Source organism: Galeopterus variegatus, unplaced genomic scaffold (assembly GCF_000696425.1).
Source record: "Galeopterus variegatus unplaced genomic scaffold, G_variegatus-3.0.2 Scaffold1013, whole genome shotgun sequence".
NCBI classification, from domain to species: domain Eukaryota; kingdom Metazoa; phylum Chordata; class Mammalia; order Dermoptera; family Cynocephalidae; genus Galeopterus; species Galeopterus variegatus.
This window is the reverse complement of record NW_007727124.1, coordinates 364,865-372,917: the sequence shown is the minus strand read 5'-3', so window position 1 is coordinate 372,917 and position 8,053 is coordinate 364,865.

Sequence of the window (8,053 nt, the reverse complement as noted above, 5' to 3'; positions counted from 1 at the left end):
AATCTTTTATAAAGATTATAGATGTCAACATTGCACAAAGAATATACAATTAAGGGTCAAAAAATATGAGCTATCCCAGCTATCAGTTTATCATCATCAGTGAATATTTTGATTTTAAAATAGACTGCCTGCATTTGGGACCATGAAGACCCAAACTCATTCTGTACACAAACTCTGATTACTCAAATTTTCTATTTGGTCTTATCTATAGTAAAGAGAATACAGAGCATCAGGGAAAGCTCCCTGACAGTTTCTCCTCCTTTTGTTCCTTTACAATGAGAACAATTCTTCTGTAGGCACACTTATGACCATTCTGACATTATCTGCTGCTCAGCTGGGGAACACTAAATCTGGATGAGTTTACTCTGAACAAACAAATTTCATAAACAAAGAAGGAGAAACATAATGATCATACAAAAAAGGAGGTTTTGGAGATGTTTGAAGAAATAAAAGTTGTACATGTGGTGTATCTCCCTGCCAAAGTGAAGTTACAGAAGAGTGCTCTTGCCAACCAAAATCCTCTCTTCACTCGAATTAGAAGAATCTGAGATCTGATTGTGGAGCATTGTCCCACAAACCTCCCATTGCATAAACCATTGTGAAGACAGAATGAGACTTCTAACAACAGTCAACAGGATAGTACTCTGTGCAGTAATCAATTCTTAAAATCTGATATATGTAACATTATTTATTTTGGACACAGTCAAGGCCACTAGGGACCTCTTATTATATTTGGGAATGCGGGCTATTTACAGCCAGGACTATACCTCTGGACTGGGGGGCATTTCTAGAACAGATAGGCCATAAAATAGAAAGACAAGAAAAATTATGATAAAAGCTAGCATAGGATAACACAAGTAAATACCATTAAGGATGTTAAGAATTCTGTCAAGAAACAAACTCAAATTTTTATTTATCTTTCATAACAGAGCTATAGTAGGGAAGTCCAATTTAAAAACAATAAATTAATATATCTCAGCATTATATTAACTGAACCCTTAAAAGCTGATTAAAGACATAAGTAAATGTAACCAAATTAAAATTGACAGTCTTTAGTCTTTCAAAACCTGCCCCAAAGTTTAAGTAGAACCATTTTTGTACATTCCCCTTTTTACATTGTCTAGAACCTGCTGGAACCAGCTCATAACAGAAACTGAGATAAGAGGTATTCAGTTTCCAAGGGTTCGGGTTTCAGGCCACTCCTCTGAATTTTAGGCCACTCCCCTGGGTCTCTAACCTCTCCCATAGGACTCAACTCCCACCTCTGAGTCCTAAGCTGTGGTGGCCTGTAGCACTTATTTTCAGCACCAGCACGTGGAGATTGAGACCACAGGAGGCAGATTTATGCAATCTTGGTGGCTAAACATGTTCAGTAAAAAAGAGTCTATCCTTTAAATGACCCGCCACTGCAAGTGCTGGAGAGCACCGAATGTATTCATATGTGGTGGAGTTTAACCAATGAGCATGCTCTAAAAGAAACCAACAAAGCATGTGTAAGACTAGAGTACATAAATGGGAACCATCCCCTTAGTTGAATAGTCATTACATAACATGAATATGTATAGATAGCCAAACTATAAAAGTTGAATTCAGGAAGGAGGCAGAGCGGTTGCTTACTCTCTTTGGGGACAGCCTGCACTTTGCCTGAGGTGCGTATTTCTTACTTTTTGTATCAAACTTGCCTTTAGTAGGTTGTGCTCACTCTTGAGCCAGCCTGGACTTTGTGAACTATGCATTTCTCACTTTTGTATTAAATTTACCATGGCCACTGCTCAGTCTCTGGAGCCAGGCCACACTTTCCCTGTGAAGCCTGTATTTCTTATTCTCTATATTAAACCTGTTCTCACTTTCTACTGTGACTCTGCTCTTGAATTCTTTCCTGTGGTGGAGTGAAGAGCATGGTAGAGGTCAGGGTGGGTTGTGGCTAGCTATCAGGCCTCCTCAGACTCTCTCCTTTGATATCAAAACCTGCCTATTACAGTTAAAATTTTATATTTATTTTATTTTACCTTTAGAAGTAATTTTCTGACATTTTTAGTCTATGTCTAGAGGCTTCTTTTTTTAGACAACTGTATTGAGATACAAGTTTTTGCTATGAACATTCTTGTACCAATTTTGTGTGGATGTATGCTTTCATTTCTCTTGGGTATTTACCTAGGAGTGGAACTGCTGGGTCATGGTAACTCTATGTTTAACATTTTGAGGAACTGCCAAGCTGTTTGCCAAAGCAGCTGCACCCTTTTATATTCCCACTAGCAATGAATGAGAATTCAAATTTCTCCACATCTAGAGGCTTCGTTTTTACATAAAACAAAGACAAGAAACCAACTAGTTCCAGCTATAGAAAGTTTCCTTTTAGGGCAAATATCCATATTTTTTTCATGAATGAAAATATTGCATGATCTTACTCACCCCCAATATTTGTGTTCTGTGGTGACTGCACAATCCACATGCAGGATTCCTTAGTCTGTTTGGGCTGCTACGACAGAACACCATAGACTTGGTGGCTTATAAAAACATAAATTAATTGCTCATGGTTAGGAAGGCTGAGAAGCTCAAGATCAAGGAACCAGCAGATTCTGTGTCTGGTGAGGACCCCTTTCCTGGTTCATAGACCACCGTCTTCTTGCTGTGTCCTCACATGGCAGAAGGGGCAAAGGAGAGCCCTGGGCCTCTTTTATAAGGGCTTTAATCCCTGCATGGCCTAATCACCTGCTACCTCCTAACACTGTCACATTGGGAATTAGATATCAACATATGAATTTCAGGGGATACAGGCAGTCTATAGCACAGGAGAAGCAAAATACATGGATTCTTCTGGGTTATGACAGGGTCCAATAAAATCTACAAGAACGGAATATAGTTTTGCCAGAATCACAGTAGGCCAACCAGACATTTGATTTCTTGTTTGGACCTGGTTGGGACAATCCTTTATTTTTAATTGCTTGAGTATACTTCCCAGGCACTAACTTCAACAGTTTTCTTGACAGCTGGCTGGTTAGCACAGTTGGGGAGAGCATGCTGCTGATAACACCAAAGTCTAGAGGTTTGGATCCCCATACTGGCCAGCTCCCCAAAAAACCCCAGTTTTCTTGGGGCTAGGAAACGGGGTTCTCATTTTACAAGTCTGACTAGTATCTGCATTCAGGCAGGGAAACCTCACCTCCTTAAGGGTTCTTGGGGTCCCATTCCTTTTAATCTTAGGAAGGGTGGCTGATTTTCTCAGGAAGAAGTCAGAATACATTGGGCCTGGGTATCTCCGGGACAGAACTTAGCAATAATTTTCCATCTGAGCCAGCTTTCCCCTCCCACTTTGAGGCAGAGCTTTGGTTCACCTTCCTTCTCATGCTCTCCTTGTTTCTCTGATTGCTGCTTCCAGACTGCTCCTCCCCCCAAATTGAGGCCCTTAAACTGTTGGGCAGCAGCTCTCAGCATGAGGCCCCCCAGCCACTGGACTCCTTTTCCTGGGTCAATGTCAGCATTTCTGGAAACTTCTTGACTAATTTTAATAATAGATGCTTTTTTTCTCACTAATATTTTACATTTAACAGCCAATCCCTCCTCCCTGCTGCCATACTTTTACTAAGAGAAGGTGAGCAATTCAAACCACCCCCATCCCGCTTTCCCAGTTAAGAGTTTATAAGATCCCAAACTAACTAAAACTGTATTTTTCCCCCAAGACTTGAAACCAAGTTCGAGCATATTGTCAAACTCTACCCCATCTTGGTGTGAGATTGCCCTTATCTAAATAAAACTATCTGAAATTAAAATTTAGTTATTTAACATTCTAATTGCTTTGTCTCTTTTAATCATTTTAATCTCATGTACTTGAGAATGATAGGTCACTTCAGAAGTATGATTATACCAGGGCCAGCCCGTGGCTCACTTGGGAGAGTGTGGTGCTGATAACACCAAGGCCACAGGTTCCTATCCCATATAGGGATGGCCGGTTAGCTCACTTGGAAGAGCCCACATGGTGCTGACAACACCAAGTCAAGGGTTAAGATCCCCTTACCAGTCATCTTAAAAAAAAAAAAGTATGATTGTACCAGAAGCTTGGAAACATTAAGAATTTCTCATACATATTTATTAATCTGTTTTTACCAATTTTATCTGAACAGACAATACACAAACAGAAGTTTCACAAATAAATTATGTTTAAATTCTTAGAAGTTAGATGTCTCAATTTAATATTTTTAATCTTCTACTTGGCATGGGTATAGAGAAATAATTCTCTAATATGAGAAAACAGCAGTGTGAGTAAAACAATACAGGGCATCTCGTGCTCAGACTGAGATGAGGCAGAATGGTCAGGAAAGCCATAGGAGTGGTGGGACCACTGCCCGACAGACACTGGAGGGCTTCTCTAAATGGGACCGCAGCCTTCCAACTCCTCCCTGGTGTGGCGGGCTATGCTCTCAGACCACCTGTGTCTACCACCCAGTTCTACCACTTAGCTGCCTGACAAGTTTACTCAACCTTCCTGTGCTTCAGTTTTCTCTTCTTTAAAGTATGAATAATAAAAATAAAGTTGTGTTTAGAAAGATTAAATTGGTGAAATGCTTGGAACACTGCCTGGTAAGTAGTGTTAGCTAATACCTAATTATAGCAATGTGGGGCCAAATTACCACCGATGCCAGAAACCTGGGAACCATCCCCTGTTCTGCCCCTCCTAAGCTTCTCCTCCAAGCTCACCTCCAGTGGTTGTGCAGGCAAGGGCTGCCTAAGGGGGCCTGGCAAACAGAGGGGCCCAAAATCCAGCCTCCCGCCACTTGCCAAGCCCCAGAGCAGGGCTCCGTCTGCCTGGAGGAAGGGGCAGCTTTCTAAGGTGCCATTTGACTTAGCCGGGGCCAGTTCTCTTCCCTTTCCTCCCCAGTCTCCTCCCAGTTTTTCACCAAGTCTCTAGGTATTTTCTCCATAGTTCTTTCATCTATCCTCTTCCCTCCATCCCACTGCCCACTGTAAGCCGTGCTCATTTTTCCCCTGGATGACTCAGATTGCTTTCTAGCTGCCTCACTGCTTTGTTTTTCATATTACCTCAAGTCATTCCCCACCCACTTGCTGGGACAAGTAATCTTTTTTCTTTTGGTATATTTTTAAAAATTTGTTTTTAATTGCACATATTTGTGGGGTACAGTGTGTTGCCTCAATACATGCATATATTGTACAATGATTTACTTAGGGTAGATAGCATGTCCATCACCTAAACATCTATCTTTTCTCTGAGTATTCCATTATGTATATATACCACGTTTACTTTATCCATTTGTCCGTTGATGGACATTTAGGTTGATTCCATCTCTTGGCTATTGTGAATAGTGCTACCACGAAGATGGGAGTGCAGATGTCTCTTTGATGCAAGTGATCTTTCTAAAAGAAGTGCAAATCAAAATACACCGTGAGAAAGGAAAATGGCTTAGAGCAATCTAAGGAAAGTAAGGTTACTAAACTTATCAGGCCCAGAGAGAGAGGAGAATGGGACTTCAGTCACACCCCCTGTATTAGTTCATTTCTGCTGCCCTAACAGAATACTTGAAACTGGATAAGTTATAAAGAAAGGAAATGTATTTCTTACAGTTTTGGAGGCTGGAAAGTCCTAGGTCCAGGGAACATACCTGGTAAGGGGCTTCTTCTGAGTGGTGACTCTTCACAGCAACTCAGAGTCCCAGGTGACCAGGGTATTGCGAGGTGAAAACAGGTTAAGCAAGAGAGAACTTTCTCACCCGCTCTCCTTATAAAATCCATTACTCCATGAATGGATCAATCCATTCACAAGGGCACAGTCCTCACAAACTAATCACCTCTTAAAGGACCCACCTTTCAATTACCATCGTAGGTCTCCCACCCTCTTAACACTGTTACAATGGAGATCAAGTTTCCAATACGTGAACTTTGGGGGATACATTTGACCTATAGCATCTCCCTCACCTACATCTGGGATAATTGCTTAATGACATGTTTTTGGTAGCTGCTGCTACCATTGGGTATGGATTACCCAAATATTATCATAAGTTGTACAATGTGACCATCATTCTTTCTTTGTTGCAAAGCCCCTGGAATTTATGACACAAAGAGCAATGTATAGCCAATTAATAGTTCATGTTATTTTAGTGAACCAATGTAAATTCTTGGCAAACAACTTTGGAACTGCCCATCGACTTCTCTTTTTCTTCCTTTATATGTCAGTTCATAACTGCTACTGAAGGGAGCACAAACTCAGGCAACCTGAATTTGTGCTTCCTGGGCTGCAGTCCTTCGCTTTGGCTCAAATAAACTCTTTATATTTTTGCCTCAGTCTCCTCTTTTAGGTCAACAATCGAATACATTGCTCCCCTGCTTAAAACCCTTTGATGATTTCCTATTGTTCTTACAGTAAAGATCAAAATCTCACCACCACCTCCCTACATGATCTTTCTCCTACCTAATTCTCAGCCCCATCCCCAGCCACTCTGCTCTTGCTTAAGGAGCCATGGGCTTTCTTCTCACCTTACCTTGGGCTTTATCCTCCCCAACAGCCCCTACTTCTTTCAGGTTTCACTTAATGCTTTTCAGGGAGACCTCTTCTACCTCCACATTAAATTTGGTCCCCCATGTTGTGTTTTCTTAGTATCCTGCCCATTTCCTTCACAGAACTTATCTCTGTTATTGAAACTACACACTGCATCTATTTGTGTAAAAATTGTGGCTATGTTATCTCTTTAAATGATGGAAACGTTCTCATGAGCTCTCATTCCTACTGGGGAGTGGGCTAAACTTCAATTTGCCAGTGAAAGTTATCTGAGTGTCTTCTGGTCTAAAAATTTCATTTTGGGTAAACATTTGGGTAAAGAATTCACAGTTACAGTCTTATCAGAACTTTCCCCTCCTTCTCGACTTCCCAAGATGGCCTATAGGATCAAGGGGATGACTCAAGGAAGTGATGGGAGGGGTCTCTGATCTGTGTGCAGAGTTGTGAGCTGTAGCCTTGGTCCTCACTGGCCTCTGTTGCCATATCGCTGGTCACTGCTGGTCACCACCACCCTGCTGGCATCAGTTGTTGGGATGGTTGGTTGGCAGGCTCATGACCTGTTGCTTTAGTGCCTTCAGAGTCTGTTGTCTCATTGTTTACCACCACTCCTCCATCCCTGCTCCTCTCTTTAGCTGACTTAGGAGTGCTTCAGGTCTGCACATCTTTGGGGTCTTAGCTACATGTTCCAGCTATTCCCTGCCTACCAGTCCACCACAAAGCCTCTGCTTAGGATCACCTGGCCTTGGCACAGTGCCCCTTGGCCTCCTCAGGTCTCTCAACCATGCTACTTTCTGCATGTCCTGCAGGAGCATCAGAAAAGTATGGATTTCTGGCACACCATTTGCAAGCTGTGTAGACCCACCAGCATTATCTCAGACTCTTCTCCCTCCCAATGCCACTGTCAGCTCCTGAGCCCTGCTCAGTGTGAGATATTTCCCAAAATTGGACAGCCTTCAACTTAGACCAAGGGAAGTGGGCTTCTAGTTTCCTCAGCACTTAGGTGTATATTTCTATGCCTCTGCCTCAGAATTAGACCCCATGGGCGGAGGAACAGCAACACATTCATCCTGACCTCTTACCTTACCTCTTTCTCCATGAAATTTACTTTTATCTCCCCAATTCCTGTTTTCTCTTTGAGTCTTATCATAAGGCTCAAGGGAACCTTTCTTGACATTTCATATTAGTTTATTTCCCTGTCAAATAATAATTAGACTCTAAATTTCACAAGGGTAGGAACTCTATTCATTTATATATCCTTAGTGCCTAACATAGTGCTTGGAACACAGTGCCAGAACACAGAACAGAAATGCAATAAAATTTTGTTGAATAAATATTGTTAATCTGCTTTTACAGAGGTTGACACAAGATGGCACACACAAAACTCACAGTTACTATTGTTTTTCCTATGGACGCTCATAAATGCAGGTAGAATGAATATTCTGTCAAGCTCGGGCCCCGCCCCGCCCCGCCCCCGGCTCCCGGGCTGACTGAGGGCTCTCCGCCCCCCGCGCGGCGTGTCCCTTCCCCTCGGCCGCGAGGTCGGGG